General features: G+C 35.7%; 1 protein-coding gene across 1 annotated transcript in view; it reads right to left on the reverse strand.

The window, feature by feature from the left end:
• The window catches only part of LOC140693700 (uncharacterized), a 95,546-nt gene that overhangs the window by 58,380 nt on the left and 12,336 nt on the right, over window positions 1-24,830 (reverse strand). The window lies entirely within an intron of this gene.

Genomic DNA, 24,830 nt, shown 5'->3' on the forward strand with positions numbered 1-24,830 from the left:
GGCGGCGGCGGCTGCGGTGCCGGCTGAGGGGGCTGGGGGGTCAGCGGCTGCGGTGCCGGTTGAGGGGGCTGGGAGGGCGGCGATGGCGGTTGAGGCTGCGATGCCGGCTGAAGGGGCTGAGACGGCGTCGGCGGCCGTGCCTGCTGAGGCGGCATCGGCGCAGGTACCGGCTGAAGCGGTGGCGGCTGCGGTGCCGGCTGAGGGGGCTGGGCGGGCGGCGGTGGCGGTAGAGGCTGCGGTGCCGGCTGAAGGGGCTGAGGCGGCATCGGCGGCGTTACCTGCTGAGGCGGCTGTTCCGGCTGAGGGGGCCGAGGCGGCGGCGGCTGCAGTGCCGGCTGAGGGGGCTGAGGCGGCGGCGGCTGCGGTGCCGGCTGAAGGGGCCGAGGCGGCGGCGGCTGCAGTGCCGGCTGAGGGGGCTGAGGCGGCGGCGGCTGCGGTGCCGGCTGAAGGGGCCGAGGCGGCGGCGGCGGCGGTATCGGCTGAAGCAGCGGCGGCTGCGGTGCCAGCTGAGGGGGCTGGGCGGGCGGCGGTGCCGGTAGAGGCTGCGGTGCCGGCTGAAGGGGCTGAGGCGGCGGCAGCTGCAGTGCCGGCTGAAGGTGCTGAAGCGGCGGCGGTTGCGGTGCCGGCTGAGGGGGCTGGGAGGGCGGCGATGGCGGTTGAGGCTGCGATGCCGGCTGAAGGGGCTGATACGGCGTCGGCGGCCGTGCCTGCTGAGGCGGCATCGGCGCCGGTACCGGCTGAAGCGGTGGCGGCTGCGGTGCCGGGTGAGGGGGCTGGAGGTTGGGCGGCTGCGGTGCCGGCTGAGGGGGCGGCGGTGGCGGTAGAGGCTGCGGTGCCGGCTGAAGGGGCTGAGGCGGCATCGGCGGCGTTACCTGCTGAAGCGGCGGCGGCTGCGGTGCCAGCTGAGGGGGCTGGGCGGGCGGCGGTGCCGGTAGAGGCTGCGGTGCCGGCTGAAGGGGCTGAGGCGGCATCGGCGGCGTTACCGGCTGAGGCGGCTGTTCCGGCTGAGGGGGCCGAGGCGGCGGCGGCTGCGATGCCGGCTGAAGGGGCTGAGACGGCGTCGGCTGCCGTGCCTGCTGAGGCGGCATCGGCGCCGGTACCGGCTGAAGCGGTGGCGGCTGCGGTGCCGGGTGAGGGGGCTGGGGGTTCGGCGGCTGCGGTGCCGGCTGAGGGGTCCGAGGCGGCGGCGGCTGCGGTGCCGGCTGAGGGGGCTGGGCGGGCGGCGGTGCCGGCTGAGGGGGCTGAGGCGGCATCGGCGGCGGTATCGGCTGAAGGGATGAAGCGGCGGCGGCTGCGATGCCGGCTTAGGGGGCTGAGGCGGCGGCGGCGGCTGCTGGAAGGACTTGAGGGACTCGAAGGCCTTCACCATCTTTTCCAGGGTCGCCATGGCGGCCTCCCGCCACGCGGGGACAGCCCCCGGAGTCGCCGATCCGACCGGCATCTCTGGTCAGCAGCGGTGGCAGTAAACGGGGCTCGGGGCCGCCAGCAGTTGCGGACCCCAAGCGCGCGGCCATCTTGGAATCGTCCCGACAGTCCCCGCGGCCCTGCGTCCTGCCACGCTCCGCCGATGGGGCGGGGCCGGGCCGCGGGATTGACAGCCAGAGGCAGCGGCCTCCGCCAATGGCTGCCTCGCTCGCCCCTTGGACTCAAAGAGCCGCCACGGCTGCTGGAGTTACTGCCGTTCTTCCCGGCGATGGACGGGGGGTACTACACGGGGATCGGGAGGGCGGTTCCGGGGCGGGGTTGCAAGGCACGGCGAGGAGGGTGGGGAGGGCGGGTGACTTGTGATTGAGGGTCTCTCTTGGCGAGGGGCGTCCCCGGATGACGCATAGCATGTGGCAGGGAGGCCGGGCAGTGGGCTGGGAGCCCGAGACCCCTGCGGGGCGCTTGCCCACCCCGCGGCGCGGGCGGAGGGCCGGCTCGCCGGACAGCCTGCTATAATATGTTGACTGTTACATATTTGGCCTTACCCTTGTTAGTAGCCTCAAATCACTCCTTGTTCACCTTCAGGATCATTATCATAGGTATACTTCTGACAATCCTCGTACTTAACTATGTTCCCTCATGCTACAGGGGCATGCACATGCTATTCTCACTCTTAGAAATAATCTTTTACAGATCAATCCCCTACTCCCCTCAAGGGATTTGCCTATCTAATTCCAATCACTCTCATTGCTCAGCTAATTTGTGAATTCATAAAGCCCATTACATTAACATAATTCCTTAACACCATGTAATTCTCCTTTATCACAATTATTAAAGTATACTTTATAATAACATAAAAACTCTTCCATGCATGAAGGTTGATATTCAACAATTAAGTTCACTGTATGAAGTTGTAAGTACATATACTCTATATTATGAAAAATGTTAAGGAATTACATACTATAGTTAAATTCATTCATATTTTTTCATAGAAATATGGAAATATTTATTCCAAGTTGGATCATCACTATATGTGTGTGTGTATATATGTATATATCTTTCATCCTTCATTCACATTATAAGTTCTGATAAAATATTGCCAACAATTAACTTTTATACCAAGGAAGGAAAGAGGAAGGAAGGAAAGAAGGAAATGGAGGGGTTTTAGAACTCTTGAGATTGAGACATATTAGATAAAAACTCAGATCTGTACATTTGTATATGATAATTATTTTCCTGAAATTATATAAAAACGCATAAAGAAAACTGAAAGCTAAATATAAAATTATTTACAACCCAAATTTGAGGTTAATTTATATCTTCAAATGATATGCATTTTTTTAAATTTAATACTACACTGTTCCATTGCTATAATCAAATTCATAAACAGAAAACTATATATGATATATAATCCTCTCACCATTTATAACATCTCTGAAAGCATTTTTGAAGTAGAATATTTTATATTTAAAGTTTTTATCATTAGAAAGGCTTTGAATATTTTAACACTATTAGATTTAATTTACTTCATCGTATTATTTTTTCCAATACATGTGAAATAATATCTTATATGGTTTTGATTCATTCTTTAAGTAGTTTGTTAATATTGTGTAATAAGTGAATTCATGGAATATTGTTATAGAGTTAGACATTTTTATTTGAAGATGTCATCTTTTGTAGTATAATAATAAGGCCATTATTGTAGGAATGTGAAGGAGTTAGACATTGCTTTTAGTAAAATCATCACTCTAACGGGCATATTGGCAATAGCAGCATGCGGTTAAGATCATGTCAATTTTTTGTAAATCTTTAACAAATTCTGAAATCACTCTGGTTGCTTGCAAATTTATAAAACACAATTACTTAATGGAAGAACAAGGCTGTAGTCAGTGCATGACAAAGGAATGCTGCTTAATAAATAAGTGAGAAGAATTAAGTTTAATTCAAGGAAAGCAGCATTCTTAAAATATTTTGAATTGATTCGAGAAACAGATTTTATGATTATTTAGCAGAGCTTATAAAGACATTTATGTGTGTGTATGTATCCTTCATCTCTGCATCAATTCAAATAAGATTTTGCCAAAAAAATAAATTTTAGAGCCAAAAATACCAATCAAAAAGAAAGAAAAGAAGAGGGAAGGAAAGCAGGAAGGCAACTTAACATCAAAAAATTTCATCATTATTTAAAGTAAAGATCTATATCAACTAAACATTTGTATTGTGACCTCCACATTCCACTAAAACTTATGCCATTTACCTACAAATATAAGCTTTTATTTGCTTCTACAATAAATAATACATAAATTTAATGAAACTGCAGCTCAAAAGACGGAAATAGCATTAGAAATTCAGTCATCCAGTGCAGTAGCTAAAGCATGGGTATGACCTGACTCTAAGCAATCAGAGAACAACCAAGAAAATGTGCCAAACTGTTGGATATCCAGATTTGTTCCCAGGGCAGGGAAATAGGCATATCAAGATAAGTAAAAGAATATACCATGTTTAAAGCTTAATTATAATGCAAAATAGATATATATCTATATCTATTTCAAAATGTTAAATTTAAAAGTGGACCAGAAAAAAAACAAAAAACAAAATTACTTCTATAGAGAAAACAAAGAATAGCCTTGTCTTCTTCTATTAAAGACTGACTAGCCACCAAATATTATGGAAATAGCTATAAAGCTTTAAGAAAAAATATTATAATTCTATAATTGTGTTACCACTAATGTTGTTATGTTTGTAGTTAAGCCAAAGTAATACCAAGACATTCAAAGAATCAGAAGGAATGGTAACTATATATTTATCCTAAAAAATAAATATAAATACTAAGTAAAGGATACATTTTTTAAAATTTAAGAAGTACGATATGATTATATAAATGCTATGTTAAAGGGTATTGAATCTACAGGTAGACAAAATAAGGATCACGTCTATTTTGAAAATATTTCAAAATAAATGCCAATAAATAAAAGTAATTCTTAAAATGATACTTCCGTCTAACTTGTTTGATTTTGTAAATGCATGTTACTTTATATCAATTTGCATTATTGATTATTATATGGTTAATAACACAGATACAATTAAAAGAAAATTATAAAAAAGTTGAGATAGCAAAAATAACTTTCTTTTCTAATATTTACAAATAAAAGATTTAACAGTGAATTTTTATCAATCATAAGTCTTTATATTTTAAGTATAATATAAAATTATAATGGAGAAAAAAGTAAGCAAAAAATGATTCAAATAAAAATGTTAAGGGGAATAATCGTTTATAACATTTGCCAGCTACCTCTGCTTGGTACTATATCCAATCACAAGCCACTGTAGCCGCTGACCTCCATCACTCCCTAAAAGTTCACAGTGGAGATCAGGAATGGAGCACTTTGTGCTGTGGGGAAACTGACAAAATAGAGCTTCAGATAGATGTTTTCAGGAGAAGATTTTATAAGCCCCAATTCTTGCATCTCCTTATATCTAGAAGAGCACAAAATTCATTAATGGTGACGTCTGCTCCTCATAACTGGCAAAAGAACTCAATGTGTGTTTGATTGCACGTAATCCCCTTCACTAAAATTACATATATAATATTGAATTTCCCCCTGCCTCTTCAGAAAAGGTCCTCAGAGCCATCTGAGGTGCTGTCTCCTAGATTATAGTCCTCATTTTGCCCCAAATAAAACTTAATCCACAACTCTCATGTTATACAATTTTATTTTAGTAAACAGCATGTATGTTAAAATAGTTCAAAACATTGATGTAACAATTGGTGAAAAGATACCTCTGCCTATATAATTTCAAATTGAAATAAAAAAAAAACTGGGCCACCATGATAATTAATCTGTGTAAGGAGAGACATTTTCAGCATGATGAAAGGAAGATAAATCACTCTAAGCTTAAAACTATGCATCTGGACAAATTAGCAGTTGTGAGAGTAATAACCAAATATACTTCTAGAAATAAAAAGGATGAAAAAAAATTTACACCCAGACATCTTCACAGAGAGAATTTCTGGAGGATGTACTTCAGCCCAGTCTGCTTGATGATCCATGAACTGGTCCAACACAGACGGGAAGGAGACCATAGAAAGAAGCAGAGCCCTGCAGCTTAGTGGGCAGCAGGTTTTATCAGCAAGATAACTTAATTATGAGACTTGTCTTAAGCAGCCACAAGAGTCTCCCTGCAACCCCACCAGAATCTTAAAAGTTTATATAGAAGCCTTAAAATACTGTCCGATGGTCTCGGCAACAAGCACAATACTGTCGCAAGGCTGAGTACTTGGTGGGACTTCTGCAGGGAAGGCAAGCGAAACACATTCCAGTAGTCATGTCCTCTTGATGATCCCTTCAAGACTGATCCCTATCAGGTATAAGTAGTGGGGAAAAAGAAGAAAAGGAAAACAGAGTTAATGACTTCTTGGATATGTAAAACATTTTAAAATTTCTGTGCAAAATTTATAATTAAAATAATGAGTATATTTTTAATGATAGCATTCTGGAAGTCTCTATATCAAAGATTAAATTTAGTTAATTATGGGCTTGTGAGTAATATTTTTTCTGTTTCTATATTTCATAATCTATATTATTCACTAAAGATTTTTAATAATTTAATTACAAAGTTAAAATCATTTCAAATGTATAAATAAAGAGATATTAGAATGGTTATTTTAATAGAAAAATTACAGTGTGAAGCATTAAAAACAATGTAACAACATCAGTAAAGCTGAGTAATTATATTTCTTATGGTTTTCACAAATAAAATGTTACTTTGTTATTAATAATTATATTTACAGTCTTTGAAAACAATCAGGGATTCTCAACATAGAATGTCTAATGTTCATAAAGCAAAATTGTGTGCATAATTTGATTCTAGGACAAAAATATACATATATATAATATACACACACATAATACCCAGGAATTACATACAAAAAAGAATGTTTAATTCTTTATTTGTTACATTACAGTAAGATTTGATTATATTTTTTATTTGCATTTCTAAATTATGAAACATTTGATACATACAGGTTATGATTATAAAATATTTATCCATTACTCTACCACCCAAACTGAGAAATAAAACATGACATTTCCAATATATTTACCCTTGCTCATTTATGTTGCTTAAAACTAAAACTGATATAACTACATTTTATAGTAATAGGTATTTCTTTCTGGTGTTTCTTTTTCTATATTTTTATTTTCAATAATTTTTGCAGCATGTTTAAGTGTTCCTCTTGCAAATATCCTAGAGATTCCCCCCAAATATCTGAGAATTTATGCATTTTAATGTCTTTTAATAGGGAAATTGACTTAATTTAGGCTTATCCATATGTATTATTGACTAATTTATTTATGACTTTATTTTGTTTTCCACATATAACTTTGTTCATTAATTTTCTTTTTTTTGAGTGACTTTCTTTTGTTTTTCCTTCAGATGCGTTTTTCAGGCATTAAACACCTCATTCATTATACCACTGAAGATAATTTCATTTATTTCATACTTGTATAATATTTTGGCCTTTTCTAGATTTTAAAATTCAGGATGACTTTTCTACAAAGCATACATTTCAAGAAGCTGTCTTCTAATCCAATTTTGCCAATATTATATAAAAAACAACCTGTTTATTGTTATTTTCTGATAGTTATTATTCTATCCTACACAAGGATAGTTAAATTTTTTCTAATTATATATTTTTATATATATTTTCTACTTTATATCAAGAAAATAGTCATGTTAACTGTTTTTTATATTATAAGTTCATTATGGTATTTTGCTCCATCTTTGGAAATTAGTTTCTGCTATTTAAAGGATTATCTAGTCCATATTTTGACTTTGTTCACTTTACTTTTTGATATACCATCAAAGGCATGATCAATGAAAGGAATAATTTCTAAGCTGAACTTTAAAAAAAATTACAATTTGTTTTCTTTGCAAAAGACATTGTCAAAAGAATGATAAGACGCCACAGATTGGGAGGATGCATATTCAAAAGATATATCTGATAAAAGGCTATTAGCCAAAATATACAAAGAATTCTAAAAAGCTCAACAATAGAACATTAAACAACCTGATTTAAAAAATGAGCAAATTACCTGAGCAGATACCTCACCAAGGATGATGACAGATAACAAACATACGAAAATATGTTCAGCATTGTATGCCATTAGGAAACTACAAATTAAAACAAGAAGATACTACTACATACCTATTAGACTAACCAAATGTAGAACACTGACAACACCAAACATCCTGCCAAGATGTAGAGCAACAGGAACTCTTACTTATTGCTGATGGAAATACAAAATGATTAAAACAGTTTGGAAAGTAGTTTGGCAGTTTCTTACAAAACTAAATGTGCTCTTACCATAAAATCCTTCAAGTCTACTCTTTACAGTTTACCTAAAGGAGCTGAAAACTATGTCCACATGAGAACCTACACAAGGATATTTACATCAGATTTGTTTGTAATTATCAAAACATGGAAGCAACAAAAAATCCTTCAGTAGGAGAATGGATAAACCATAGAACAATCAGACAATGGATTATTATTCAGTGCTGAAAATAAATGAGCTATTAAGCCATAAAAAGATAATATAGATCCTTAAATGTATAATGATAAGTGAAAGAAGCCAATCTACAAAGGCTATGTATTATATGATTCCAACCTCATGATATTCTGGAAAAAACAATACTATGGAGATAATAAAAAGATGAAAAGTTGCTAAGTGTTATGAGAAAGGGAAGATTGATTAGGTAAAGCATAGAGGATTTTTAGGGCAGTGAAACAATTGTGTGTGGTACTGTAACAGTGGATAAATACCATTGTACACTTGTCCAGACACATAGAGTATTCAACACCAAGAGTGAGTCCAAAGGTAATTATGAGTGATTATAATGTGCCAGTGTAGATAAGTATATATTTATATATGCTGCTGGGTCCTATAGATCCCAGGACATGGGCTTTCTCTGGGAAGAATGATTGTTGCATCAGGGTCTTGGTCCTCTCACATATGTAGATATAGGGTAGACTGACAAAAAAAGAATGTCTGGATACTGAGAAACTCAAAATTAAAGTGAGAAGATTTACAATAATAAAAACCAACTAATCCCTTGAAGATTTCTAGATTAATTAGACAAAAAAGAACAGGGAGGACTTTCTTATAGAGTTTCCAACCTTTGTCTAACAATTTGTACACCTCACAGAATATATATTTTTAAATGTACATATAAAAATGACAAAAAATAACTATATAGTAAGTCAGAAAGGAAGTGTCCACAAATTTCATGATGCTAAAGTTGTACTATTTTTATAAAAATAAGTAAGATAAAATTTAAACAACAAAAATGGCTAATTGTCTGGCTAACTGAAATTTATCAACCTTCTTTTTGAAATTAACTAAAACATGTACTTTATTATTAAAGCCCTTAATGTGCTTTTATTTTATCCTATTTACCTCTCTTTCTTCACTATGGAGTATCCTGAGATTTTAAAATGCATTCTCCTGCTTTTCTTTATAATTTCTTGAACACACTTATATATCAATAAAATGATATCATTTAGTTTAAGTTGCCATTTATATTTATTAAATGTTATATTGTTGTTCAATTTCCCCTGAAACATTCTCTTTACTGCAATTTTTATATTTAGAATTATTAATTTTTATAAAACTGAAATTTTTAGAATGCAACTTAAAAATTACTCCATTAATCCATTTTCCAAAAAGTGGATGTTTGAGTTATTTATGATGTTTGATTACTATAAGCAATGATGTTATAAACATACTTGTATATTTATCTTGGTGCACACTGAACACAGGCAGAAGGTTGAAGGTAACTTAGGAAAGAAATTGCTAGAGTTTGTGTGTTGAAACCTTTAATTTACAAGGATATTATAATTTTCTGAAGTTAATGTAATAGAGGAGAAAAAATCTGACTCTATATTAGATCTGTTCCTTTAGCTTTGACCACTGTGCCCTGTTTCCTAGGCTTGGTCTTGCTAGCTTTGCACTCACATAAAGATAACAAGCTGTAGAATAGAGAATAACATTTGTTTTTTGGAGGTTTACAGGGACACCATGAACTGCCCCTCATGGACAGCTGCAAGAACAAAGAATTTCTACAGCAAGATGTTTGCAACAACCTACCATACACCTTCCCTTGTTTTTTATTTGTTTGTTGTTGTTGTTTGTTTTTGTTTTTGTTTTGTATAAAAGAAGCCTGTATTGTGACTGGACCTGGATGGTTCTCCAAGACATTATTCAGCCATCCTCTCGGTCTGCCAGCTTTCCAAATAAAGTCGCTATTCCTTGCCCCAACACCACATCTCTTGTACTTAAAGTTTAAAGTTTAAACTTAAAGTTTCAAGTTTGGGTAAGTGTTTTTCTAACTTTTCTGCTAAGTGTTACTGCCTAATATTTATGGCTGGAATTTACACTCACCTAAATTTCTTCAAGAATAACTTGACTATCATTGGCTGTGTCTTTTTCCATATAAATTTTAGAGTAAGTTTGTTGAGTACCATTCAAACCTCTGCCAGCATTTAATCATAGAGATTAAATCTGTGAATCACTTTGGTAAGATTTTATATGGTTAAAATATAGGCTTTCCATATTCATGAAGAAGCTATATTTCTCCATTTACTTTTGTATCTTTAATGCATTTCCACACAGTCATATTTTTTTTCTGATGGCTCACAAGACATTTACTTGGTGAATTCCTTTTCTTCATATTTTCTGTGGTTAAAATTGTATCTGTTTATTGTATTTCTAACATTTTGTTTCTAGGCATAGAAATACACCTGATATTTAGTCCCTGAAAACTACTCTTTTATATTTATTTTTTTAAACATAAACAGTTTAGATTATTTCTTTCAGATTCTAGTAAATAATACATTTGATTCTGTTTCTTACTAAGTTCTTATGTACCTCCCTTACAATGATGAATGGAAGAGGTCATAGAGGATATTGTTATCTTGTTTCTAATTTTGAATTTAATGTTTTTACCTTTTTTGTATTAATCACAATAGTTTACTTTGGGTGTTTTTTTTTTCCAGATATTCTTTGTCAGAATAAAGAAGTTCTTTCATTTCTTGTTTTCTAAGAGCTTTTTATCAGGAATAGTATTGGACTTTAATCACGTACTTTCTCTGCATCTTCTGAAATGATCAATTGCTTTTCCCCTTGTAGTTTTGTAATCTATTAATGTGCCATAATACATTAATTTATTGTATACAGGCAAACTAATTTGCATTGTTGGAATAATCCCATTTATTTTTACAGGTCAATTTTGCCTACAGATTCATATTTTTCTACTGTATTTACTTATTTTTGTTCTGTTATTTTGTGTGATAGTAAATATGAGACAGTTTACGCTTTAAGAATTAAATATGCAATGCTGAATCTCACTTTTTTCATAAGGGGTACCTGAGCTCAAACTATTTAAATTGTGAGTTATGAACAAGTAACATTTAGTCAACCTGTGATGAAAGATTCATGGTGAAAAAACGCCCACTATAAAACTATGTAAAGTGAACGCTAGGTCCTTGCTTCACCTAATCCACATAACTGGATATTTACATTTGCTTTTCTCACAGGAGGGTACATCCTTCTTTTAATTTTATATTTATATATAATATGCTGGAAGGAGCATATTCTTGTCAGAGATTTTATAGTTACTAAAAATTTAATCTAATTTTAAGGGGGTCGATGTCAAAGTGTACCAAATAACTACTTCCAGAGATTTGAGGTGTGACCATAATCACTGAAAATACACAGTTAATTTATGCCAAATGACTTTCTATTATTAATGTACATATGTACATGAAAAGGTTGTTTTAGTAAATTTAGTACATTATACAAGGACTAACAATACAAAGGTCCCTAAACATTTAAATTTTCATTAGTAATATATTTATGTGTGATCATTGTTTTAATCACGTAATACTATTTATTGCTCATACATGATATACCAAAATCATGAAAGACATAGCTCTAAGGACTAGAGGTGTATAATATAAAATAAGAGTGTGCTTTATTTTAAGGAGTTAACAGTTACATATTAATGGCTTTAAGTCTAGCATATATTTCTTTCTCTTAGTGGCCTTGAATTTTTATATTTACATTGCCTATTTGTCATTTTTTGAGCCAACTCAGATCAAACACAAACACAACTCTAAAAAATTACCTAAACACACTGACACAACTTTTTTTTAAATCAAGAAGCAACTCCATCACTGTCTTCCATGTTTATGTAAACTGGTTAACTACACAGGGAGCTTACAGGGCCTTCTGAGGAGAATAATTTGCCTATACTTTGATGATCACTTAAGAAATTGTCATGGATACATTTGGTAGAATATAATCATTCATATTATTACATTTATACCATTGATGTTTTCACTGTTTCTGCCTTTGTTGCTTGGTTCTTAAATTATAGTTAAATAATGATGAAGCCTCTGTTTCCTTAAAACAGGGAACACATATTTATACTCCTGTAAATATTTTTAAATAGAAGATCTAAAAAGAAAAACATATCTGATATTGCAATCACTGTAAAACACAGATTCATTTGTGTCTGTCAGCTATGGGTCTGCAACAAAACATCCCATAACTTAGAGGCTGATAAAGATAAATATTCTTATGCACTGACTAATTGTTCAGCTGGGGTTCTAACTCAAACTGCTGACCCACTAGGCCAGCTCTGCTGAGACCTCTGATGCCCTCACTTTTGTTTAGTTCTAGGACATGGTTTCAGTTCAGGTCTAATCTTAAGTGCCTTTGATTTGTTTGAAACCAATCAGCCTACTCAGCATGTCTTCATGGTAGAGGTAGAGTACAAGAGAGAAAGCCCAGTGCATAGGCACATTTCAAGCCTTGGCTTGCATCACATCATATCTGCTGATAGCCTAAGGGCCAAAGCAGGTTACAAGTTCAAGCCCAAAAGTAGGAGAAGATAAATACTCCTCATGTGGAAATATAATGGCAAAGGATATTCTAATATGCACCATAACCTTCCCTGACCTCCACTCAAAAGTTCCCCACTGAAAATTAGAAGCTTAATTGTAATGGTTAGTAATTTTAAAAAAGATCTTTTTTAGAAAAAGGACTCTATATTAACACTTTCTATATCACTGACATTTAAGACAGTGCTGGTCACGTATTAGGCACTCTCTAAATGTTTACTGGCTAGCTGGCTGGGTGACCTGGTGTCAGACACATAGACATGTTATCAATATAATAATGTCCAACTAAAAGAAAGTTACATTATTGTACCAAGAACTGGATTGTCTTGCCCACGCAGTTTTTAAAAAATATGCATATAAAATACAATATACAGTATAATTCACTCAATTCACAATATGAAACACAACAATGAAGGTAATATTCCCACTGGATATTCCCCGTTGACATTCTCTGATGTATTAACTCTCCTGGAAGGAGTTCCATTAATTATTAGATATTTAATTAGATTTTCACTAATGGTGTAAACACAATATGAAAATTGACTTTGATTTGCATTGTCATTTAGATTCATTAATCAACTGAGAGATATGAACAATCATGGCAGGAGACTGAAACTTCAGCATTGAGGGGTTTTTAAAATATGCTTGGCATCATTAGATGAACATATAGTCTCGATTACAGAATGTGAAATTCCATTAAATTACCCCATATGAGTCAATGCCCAGAGGACCATTTTTGATCAGGGTAGAATAACTCATTCTCTAGGACCTTAGGATGGAAAATTTTATATTTTAATGAAAAGTAACATCATGAATACTCTTTATTCCTTCACTGTAAAAGGCAGGAACTGTTATTCCCCTTCAGTAAGTATAACAGTTGCTTGAAAGAATAAACAAACTTTGAATTTAAAAACTAGAAAAATTCTTTGTTTTTGTTTTTGTGATTTAGATTCCACGTATGAGCGATCTCATATGGTATTTTTCTTTCTCTTTCTGGCATACTTCACTAAGAATGACATTCTCCAGGAGCATCTATGTTGCTGCAAATGGCATTATGTTGTCAGTTTTTATGGCTGAATAGAATTCCATTGTATAAATATACCACATCTTCTTTATCCAGTCACCTGTTGATGGACATTTAGGCTGTTTCCATGTTTTGGCTTTTGTAAATAGTGCTGCTATGAACATTGGGGTGCAGATGTCATCCTGAAGTAGATTTCCTTCTGGATACAAGCCCAGAAGTGGGATTCCTGGGTCATATGGTAAGTCTATTCCTAGTCTTTTGAGGAATCTCCACACTGTTTTCCATAGTGGCTGCACCAAACAGGACAGAAGTAGACTCACAGACAGAGAATACAGACTTGTGGTTACCAGGGGGGTGGAGGGTGGGAAGGGTAGACTGGGATTTTAAAATTGTAGAATAGATAAACAAGATTACACTCTATAGCACATGGAAATATACACAAAATGTTATGATAACTCACAGAGAAAAAAATGTGACAATGAGTGTGTATATGTCCATTTTTGACTGAAAAATTGTGCTGAACACTGGAATTTGACACAACATTGTAAAATGATTATAAATCAATAAAAATGTTTAAAAAAGAAAATAAAAAAATAAAAAATAATAAAAAACTAAAAAAATTCTGTACTTTTTACTTATTTTGCCAGTGTTTTTCTTTATAATTATTAGTAGTAAAAAATCACAAAGTCACTTGGGATCTATTGTCCACCCCCTTTTTTTTTAGTATTGGCTAAATGAGCTAACCCTGCAAAATACACATTATCTTTGCCCACAACAGGCATGTGTGTGTGTGCCCCCACATACAGAACACAATATATCCACACACCCTCCTTACTACTATTTATTGTAGTATAAAATCTCCTAAGTTTAGGACCAAAGTCATTGTTTTGAACTCTATGTCTCTGATGAAAACACAGAAATGAATCCTTCACTGCCTCTCCTATGAAACAGTCATTGTCAAACACTTGCACTGCTCTGTAACTACTGACTACATGTCTTTCACTATCTTAATAAGACCACATACTCCCAACATCAGGCACTGTGGTTTGAACCTCAGTCTATATACCGTGTACATAACAAGGCCTAGCCCAGATTTGTTTAAAATCTGTTTTCTGCAATAGGGCCATAGGTTTGATTGGGATAGTCTCTTGCAAATTCTCCTTTGATTTTTGTTTAAAATGAATTTCTAATTCCTCAGTTGTCTTAGTTATGATAAGGTTTGCAAACCCAAATGAATTTGGAACACACCATAATCAACATTTGTATGAATGAATCATAGAAATATGTGCACAATTGGTAAAATATATACCACAGTGGTTGGTGTAAGTAGTCAGTTGTATTACAAAAAACAATAATAAAATAAAACAGGCACATGAATAGTTCAGTAAATTATACAAAAAGTTTATTTATGATCTATATAATTTTTCTTACTTTGGGTAATTTTCTATTTTATCTATCAAATGATAGGATTAAGAAAGATAATTTTGAAATTTCTCTTCATTTCCAAGAAAAATATAGTAGAACTTTAGAAATCTATATATTAATGGCATTTGCATTTATTTATACACAGTTCCTATGTGTTTCTGTCTAGAAGTAGAAATTACTGGCTTAAATGTGTGCTGGTTTCCACTGTTCACTAGCTAAAATTGAAGTAAATAACTATTAAAAATAATAACTATTTAAAATTCAAAGTACTGAATTTTCTTCCAACTAATTTTATCAGAGCAGCAGTTACATAAGATTCAAATCTATATTTATATTTTTCTTGGTAGTACATGAACTTCAGAATTCCATGTAATAGAATATGTAAGCTATCCACCTCTTTGTATGTGTCATGAATATTAAATTATTAATATATTATCTTAGAAGTTAAAAGTAAGGATTTAGTTAACAAATGATTATTGAATTTTTTATGTAAATTTTGTGTCCTGCACTGTAAAAATTTGAAATCTACAATCATAGACTATAGAACAAGCAGATATACACAAGACAAGTTAAGCCCACACTGTTTCAAGAGGCTTCTATTTTTAAAATGTATTAAATATTTATTTTCACAGATTGATGTGTTTAGGCAAATCGTTTTAAAATATGTTGTCACAATTACTTTGGAAACAACAATAATTTTTATCACTATCCTAATTTTCAGTGTATATTCACATGTGATTCCAACAACTATGACACTGAGTTGCTGAAGCAAAATCAAACATTTTAGAAATAAAGAAATTAAAGTATAGGAAAATTAATTGACTTGCAGCAATTTTTTGCACTGTCATCTTGGCTAAGCTAGAATAGTTTACAAGAATCCCCTATCCTGTATGATACTTTGTTAACTGGCCCAAATAAGAAATTCTTTTTACAAATTTTGGAAGGGGAAAATAAAGCAGCTCATCTGAAATCTGTTATTTTAGAGGTACGAGTAACAAACAAACAGATACATGTGGATTCTAGCTAGTTCTTGCTGTCTTTCTCTCCACACCCACATCATCTTCCCAAATGAAAATCTTGCTGACCAAGAGCCACTGAGACCCAACAGATAATTGGAGACAGCAGCTTTCCATAATCTTTTCCACCTTTGCAGACCCACTTGGGCAGCCCAAACTGCTTTATTTCAAAGGGTTGGATATCGTCTTTTCTCTGATCCTCCAATTCTCCCTTTTAGAAATTTATGACCCCAGCAATACACACAATTTGGGGAAGTGCTATCACATATCTAACCCTTTTTTACATAATACTCATATTTTTTTTCATTTTCAGATTGAATATGACTGAGACATAACTTTGATGAGATCACACTGTTATTAAATGTCAGTATTGAAAATCAAATATTTCTTACTATATCTCAATCTTGAAAGAAAAAATATTTCCAAAAAAAAAAAGAGGATTTGTTAGGGTATGTATTTACTCAAAAAGAATTTGGGAGCAAGAATAAGAGGTTTCAAGAGAGAAAGAAGTGAGAAAAAAGGAGATAATCTAGCAGGAGAGAATAATTCATGCTTAAGAATGTTTTCATGGTACCCAATGCTAACTGCCAGGTGGCTGGTTATATCAGAAAATACTGGTATAATTGATAACATGGAAAACTTTCAAAGTTTCATGCTCTTAAATTTCATTGAGGATAAAAATGTCCTGATTTTGTATATAGGCTAGGTATACTCATATGTGTGTGTGTGTGTGTGTGTGTGTGTATGTATGTGTGTGTGTGTACACACACACACACATATATATATATCTCCAAATTTCAGTGGATTAAACAACAAAGATTTAGAATTTACTCAAGCAAAGTCTGTATCCAGATAAGAAGCGAGATGAACTGTTCCAAAACCAGAAACTCAGTGATTCAGAACAAGGAAATTACCACCATCTTGAAGCAACACCATATGGAGCTTACTGCCTCCTCATGGGCATCTCAGAAAAAGAGGCACCTGCAGAGCCATTGCTGGGTTTTCCATGTTTTGTGCCAAAACTTATACATGTAAATTTGACTCATGGCCATTGGACAAAGCTAATTACATGACCTCAATTATCTTCAAGTGGATAAATAATATAGTCTTGCTTGTGCACAGAAAGGATACTAATGAACACTGATAATAATTTTTCCATAAAGCTTAATATTTGAAATATTTGACTTTGGCATAGGGCTTTATGGTATTGGGTATATTATCTGTTAAATTATCTGTTCCTCAATTTTCTCACTAATAAAATGGAAGGCAGTAATATTCCACTATTAGAACAATTAGGGAATCAAATGCAGGCATATAGCACTCAATAATATTAAACATTATCAAAATCATCATTATCATCATCACCATTCTCTATATCTCTAGTCTTTGACAACATGTATCACTGAGGCTGATAGATTTTGACAAAAAAATAAAATATTAGAGTTGAAAAGAATTTTAGAAATTACGTACTCTGGTCCTGTCCTTTCATTTATGAGAAAAGAGATGTCCATCAGTTAAGTGACCTTCCTTGGCCCAAATCTCCTTAACAGCAAAATTGAAAAAAGATGTCTAAGTCCAGTGTCCTTTTTTCTCAAGATAGGGAAATTAGAACTTTCTATCAAGCATAGACTGAAGATATCCAACTCTTTTGTATATTGCTAAATCTGTTCCATGTTACCTTTGCCCATTTTACTCCATCGATTAATTGACATTTTGTAATTAATTAAAATCTTCCCAAAGGTGCAAGCTTAATGACTTTATAAGCATGGCAGAAATATGTTGATATAGTAAAGTGCTTATTGCCTGAGCAAATGCATTTTACAATTTCTAAGAACTAGTCACCCAAGGAAATTTTGCTTACTGTGCTAAAAATTAGGGATATTCATGGGGGGAAATGAACAAGAAAAAATTAAAAAGAGAAACTGTTAATAGATAAGTTTACTTAAAATATTTCATTATTGAAAGAAAGTAGTATTTGACTTATAATGATACAAATGATTTTTTATTCTCCCATTTCCATCAAAACAGAAAAAAGATGCTATTAGAATTGTATGGATCAATAAAACCTTACAGAACACAAAATAAAGAATATAACTAACATTCTTGCCATTATGAACTTTCTTTGGGGAAGAAATTTGTACCATCTGGAAATATATGAATAAGACAGAAAAGGCCAGGTGACAAAAACACATAAAATTGCTTAATAAATGGATAAAACTTAAAATGCTAAATGCCAAAATGTCAAAATTCCACTTCAAGTTTAGAAATGCTATTTTAAAAGACATTCCAAAGCATTTTACCACTTTTCTATGAAATCAAAAATTCCCTTTTAATCACCTACAGATGCACAAGGACCTCATTTAGACTCACAAAAAGACCAACCAAGAAATATGTTTGCTATATCCATGGCATGTTGCTGACACAAAAGAGAAAAAAAGAGAGTGATGACTTTGTGTGTGTGTGTGTGTGTGTGTGTGTATGCATGTGTTTGGGGAGGGGAAGGAGGTTTGAAGGTGAAGTAGACAGGGAAAAAGAGGCTTTGATTATGGTGTTTTAAACTTAAGAGATAATAAAAACTCTGATGTAAATTTATTTAAATCTGCAATGTTTCATCATTACAAAGAATGGAAATCAAAATACATTAAGATTAAAGAAACCTAGATGCTAAAAATAGATGTTTTGCATAAATGAACTGCATCTAAAAACTGTTATTCTCATTAATGTGTATTAAGAAACACAATTTCAATTTATTTGTCAATTATTCCTGAGTTAAATAAAAAATAAAATTAAAAAGTCACAATACACTCTGTTATATCTTTCAGAACAGAATGGGTCTTTAAACAGAACAACTTTCAAGCAATGAATTGGGGGAAGTACATAAGGCAGAAGTCAGAAATGCTAGGTAGGAAAGTACTGTAGTTGACCAGGAGAGAATGTAAAGTGTTATAAAAAGCTGGATTTATTGAAGAATTTTTAAGGAGATAGAATTGATGGGCTTATGTACTATTTAAAATTAGGACATGAAGTTGACAAATATAGATTGACCTTCATTCAAGATTCTTGCTGGAGTAACTGAGTCAAAGGAGTGACTTACAACAATAGAGAGAGTGGGGAAGAGACAAGAAGATAGGGAAATTCACCAAGTGTAGTGAATTCAGTTTAAGATATGTTGGGTAATCTGTGCCTGATTTTAGAAGGCATATGCAATTTCGGTATATAAATGAGTACTAGTTTAAACCACAGATTTTGATATTATTCTAAAACTGTATATAAAGGACGATCCTCAAGAAGACCAGCATTTTAGGCATTATAGGGGATGGTAAATTCAAATTTTTTAGAGACTCTTAAAGAATCATAATAAAGATGAAAAAGCCTGGAAAGAATAGTGGATTTGATAAAGAAAAGAAAAGGCTATATATTAACCGATGAGGCCTGCAAAATACCACAAACTAAGTGGCTTAAGCAGCAATTTATTGATTAGGATACTAAAAGTCTGAGATCTAGGTTTTAGTGGGGCTGATTCCTTCTAGGGTTTCTCCCCTAGTTTCTGGTGGTTTTCTGGCAGTCCTGAGAATTCCTTGGTGTGAAGAAGCATTGCCCCAATCTCTACCTTCATTTTCACGTGGCATTGTCCCTGTGTCCATGTGTATTCATGCTCTAATATTCCCTTATCACAGGGACTCCGGTCATATTAGGTTAGAGACCCACACTAGTCCAGCATGATTTCATCTTCACTAATCACACCTTCAACAGCTCTATTCCATATAAGGTCACATTCTGAGGCAGTCAAATTTTAGACTTCACATACAAATTATACAGGGACACAGTTCATTCTATAACAAAATTCTTGCTCAGTGGTAGAGTGCATGCTCAGTATACACAGGATCCTGGATTCAATTCCCAGTATCTTCATTTAAAGACACAAACAAACAAACAAATGATAAATAGATAGATAGATAAACAAATAAATAAATACCTCCCCCATCAAAACAAAATTTAAAAAATATGATCACAAGGAAAGTCATTTTTTCTAACCAATTTCAATTGGTGGTATAGGCTGATGTTGAAAATCATTTACTTAGTTTAAAACATAAACTAGAGACAATAAATTTAAACTCATTTAAAAAGGCACTTGGATTTGAAGTGAAGGCCAAATATAAAGACACGGTTAGAAGAGGGAGATTGATCTTGAATTAAATATGAGAAAAAGATAGATGTTCATTTTTTTATTTAATTTGGCCTACCTTGAAATTTCTTTTGAGAAAGTATTCTGTGGAGATAGACCTGGGCTGCCTGGATCTATTTCTGGAAGTAGCATGGTCTAGCAGAATGAGTAAGAGATTTTGAGTCACAAGATTCACTGTGTGGTTCTGGATCTGAAATCTAAACTGTGCAACTTTGAACATGTTTACTGACCTCTCTCGGACTCACTTCTCTTCAATTGTAGATAATAGCATTCCTGTACCAGAGTGTTATGAAAATTAAATATTATAATGTTGTCTAAATGCACTTTTATCAAAATATTATATGTGTATAATATTTTTATATTGTCAGCATCATTTTATTCTGTCTAGCTATAAAGCTTTAATAAACATTTAGAAAATGGAGAATTTGACTTCCTCTGATTGCCAGAGCATAAGAAGGATTGTTAGAAACATAACCATCTTTCCAAAATAGTACAACTTTTTGTCTTAAAATACTAAAGGAATGTATTACTATAAAAATGTGTTGTATTGTGGCAATGGCAGAAACAAATCTTAAGAAAACTTTGTGAACATCACTCAAGACACAGAATGTGCAAACCAAATGGGCAGCAAAACAGAAATATTTTTGAATTTAATAAAATAGTACAATTGCATTCTGGTGCATGGACATCAACCCACAGGAAATATTAATAGCTATTATACTCACATTTATAATTCAATAAAATGTAATTTTATATCTTTTTTAAAATCAGAAAACACTAATAAGATGGATTGATTAAATTAGATGTGAGTAATGACTATGATGCCATTGAGAAAATGGTAAACCACAATGTTGTTTCAATCACAAAAGCCCTCGATGTTTGCTTCCCCAAAATAAAGCAGATAGTGCCCTTTAAAGATTGATATGAAAATTTTGAAATTGTGACTTTTCTCATCTTAAAGTGCTTTTTTCTATACAGTGAATTAAAGTGTGTTAAATTTATATTCTATTTACCTGTAACATCAGGTTGTCTGACAGACTATAAGACTGCATAATTTATCCAAAAGTTTAATTGAATTAAACTAAATAAGGAGATATATTATATATATCTATATATAATAATATTATATATATGTATATGTATATAAAAATACTAAAAAGTAGCTTATTTTTGGGGGGGGTGCACATTGTAAGAGGAGAAGAAATCTATCGTGTCATATTCCAGAGCATTCTGTGCCCACCATCCCCTCCAGCCATCCACAGGTAGTGTGATTGCCCTGATCACCTACTCCAATTACCCCGCAAGCAAGCTGCATGTAAGGAGCATGACCTCAGTGTTTCACATACAAAAGGGAAACTTAAATCATCTTAGTGCTGTACTTAGACATTTACACTGAATCTGTCATTCTAGCCAGTGGCAGAATTCTCCAGTCGAGTATGCTATGGAGTTTCCTATTGAAACACTCATCTTCACCCAGCATCTTCATGATGTGTTCATGTTAGTGATCAAAATGCTCAAGTACACTTCTACAAGAAAGTACATGTATTGAGGAACACATAAAAACAGAAGTACCCTAAACTCATTTGCCTTATTGATTGAGTATATTTACATGTTGTCTCTTTCCTGAAACAAGTGGAAACATTTCTTCTTCTACTTTCCCTTTGAATGCAAATTACTAAGGATTTATCTCCTGGAAAATGGGAAGAATGTATTACTCACCTCTACAGTAAAGTGTATAGTATAATACATTATAGTATAATATAATATGTAGCATATATGTTATAGCATGTATAACATAACATATTCTATATGTGGCATGTGTATGTGTGGTAAAGCTGTTCATGCTGGTTGTTGAAATACTTGTCATCTTCTCATTGTACTATGGGTGCCTGGGGGTCTGTAACACATCACAATTTTATGTATATTTTGTTCTCTCCTAAAGTAATTATCAGGACTAACACAGATCTTCATATGCATTAAGTCCGATCAAAATTTACTCAATGAATAGTATCATCCAAATATATTTAAAATAAAATACAACTACCTGTCCCATGCTCTAAGCACAGGCTTAAAGGAACCAAAAATAATTATAACAATCTCATAACATCCTGAAGGCCTTCAGTGTCGAGGACAGAGAAGTGTCTAAAGTTTCTTTAGAACACAGTTCATCTCTTTCACAATAGATCAATTTTGCTTTTGGCATCTGATAGTTTCTCCTCTGAATGAGCAGCTGACTTACTGAGAGCAAGTGACGTTAGAGCAGAGGAAGGCAGGACACAAATGCTTACTCTTGATTCTGAAACTCACTTTTCTTTTCTGTGAGACAAGGGTTGAGAGTCATAAAACTACAGGTTTATGAGGATTTACACTGATTCTTTGTTAAAGGAGTTGTGGGCCAGACTGCCAGTTTTCTATCATTCAATGTCTGCTGCTCCTTTCCTGGGTAGAAATGATAGTTGTTCTTATCTGGGAACATTTCCCAGCATGACTTGTAGCTAGATTTATTGACTAAATTGTAGTCAGCCACATATAAAAGTAAGTGTTACTTGTTCTTTGAGTACAATTTTAAAGGGTTTCAATGCCCTTCTTCATCCTTCTTCTTTTCAGCTGCCCCGGATACATATGCGCTGGCTTGAGGACCAGCATATTGAAAGAACTTGAAAATGGAATCCCACCTCCACCCTACTGCCCTCCTTAACAGAAAAGCAACAGGACTGGTTCCTGACATTGTGCCCTGTGGAGCTGTCATTACAGCTTAATCATTCCACTCACCAGAGAACTCGACATATCACATCACATGTCTTAAGACTATTTAGGATGATGGCACACATTCCAAGCCAACTTTATGATTTCCTTATTGGTGATCTCCTACTATTGAAAAGTAAAATGTCCTCCCAAAGTTTGTTTTCTGACGTTGGTTAAGTGTCCACTATCAGATTGCCATTCTCCCCTCTCTTTTCTCATGTTCTCCTCTGAATGGATAGCCATCCCTTTGTCATCATTTTGTCTAGTTTTCTAATATCCTAACCATTCTCTTAATTTGCAGTTCCATCTCCTGTATACAAGGAACATTATTCTGGAAGACACTTCCCTGAAACATGAGTTTCAACAGAAACTTGGGGACAAGGGTTCTGCCCATACAGTGAGAACAAGCAATTATAACCTTAAGAGAGCATGGGAATTCTGATGTCACTACTCCATGATTCTTTATTTTCAGTCAATAAATAACATGTACCTCTGATGATGGCTGTATGGTCAGGCAACAAGATGGCTGCTCTCTATACATCTCCTGCTTGACTGGTGCCTGCTTCACCTACACACAACTCACATGACTGATCTTTTTCCTTCATATTTGCCCCAGGCCCCAGCTAATGACTGTTCTAGATTTAGAGCGGAACTCACCACTATGCTTATCATAGGGGTGGTAAGAGCCATGACCCTCTGCTGATTACCCTGGTAACCAATGAGCCAACCTGACATCAACTCCCCTATAACTGGTAACCTTTTCTTCCCTAACAGGAGCAAAGACTGCCATCATGTCCTGCCCTCCAACTCCCACACATGGCAGGATTTTGCTCCAGGACTTTTCTTCAGATGTGCAAGATCACCCTAATCATTAAACTATTGATTATCTCTGTTGCTGACTCTGGGCTTTTTGTCAGGTCTTGAAGCTGGGCAAGTACAGGGCTTGTAGACCTGCAGGGTGCAGTCCAGTGCTGACATAGCTAATTAATATCCTCACATAAAACACTTTGTTTTTATAAACATAATGTAACTAGTAGCCAAATTGGGTTCAAAAGAATAGAAATACATGGAGATCAGAAGCAACCTTAGCTCTAGGGTCCCTCAGTAGGATATCATGTTACAGCACAAGGCTTGTGGGGAGAAATGAATAGCAGGCACAGCTTTGTCCATCTCTTATCTAATTCTCAATAGTTCCTTCCGCTATTGGACCAACCTGGGATGTGTCTATGTCCATCCAAATACTATCCCTTTCTGAAACTCTTATGAAAATTTCAGTGCACAGTCATGTTAATTATGATGTTTCACTCATGATGCCACTTAAACATATCATCATCTTGCATTGTTCCAAAATATTGAAAGTATGTAATTACTCTAATTATTTATGTTGCCTTATTTTAGTTGTAATGGCTATATGTTTTTCCAGGTTTATTTTCTTCAATTGTAAAACTGCTGAAGCAAAGTAGATCTACCCAGTGTTTCACAATGATACCCTGTACACTTTGCCTTCCCAAAATGTTACTTTAAATATTCTATTTGAAGAGTTTTCTCTCTCTTCACACTCTGTGTGAATAGTGTTCATCCTTCAAAACGCAGTCAATGCCGGTGACTCCAAAAGTGTCATTCCTTTCACAAAAGAGTATCTGACCTTGTGACTATGCTTTTTCTCAGAAAAAAACATGAATTTGCATAATTTGTTTGGAAGTTTCTATATACAGGTATATCTTATTTTATTGTGCTTCACTTAACGGTACTTTGCAGATATTGAGATTTTTCCTTACAAGATGAAAGATTGTGGCAACCTGGTCTCTGGAAGTCTATCACTGACATTTTTCCACATTGTATCTCTCTGTCACACTTTGGCAATTTTACCAGTATTTAAAACTATTTCATTGTTATTATATTTGTTATGGTGACCTGTGGTCTTTGATGTTACTATTGTAATTGTTTCAGGGTGCCATGAACCCCACCCACATGAGATGAAAACCAGATTCACAGATGATGTGTGTGTTCTGACTGCTCCATTGACTTGACTGTTCCCCCCTCTCT

The sequence above is a fragment of the Vicugna pacos genome, unplaced genomic scaffold, assembly GCF_048564905.1.
Source record: "Vicugna pacos unplaced genomic scaffold, VicPac4 scaffold_20, whole genome shotgun sequence".
NCBI lineage: Eukaryota > Metazoa > Chordata > Mammalia > Artiodactyla > Camelidae > Vicugna > Vicugna pacos.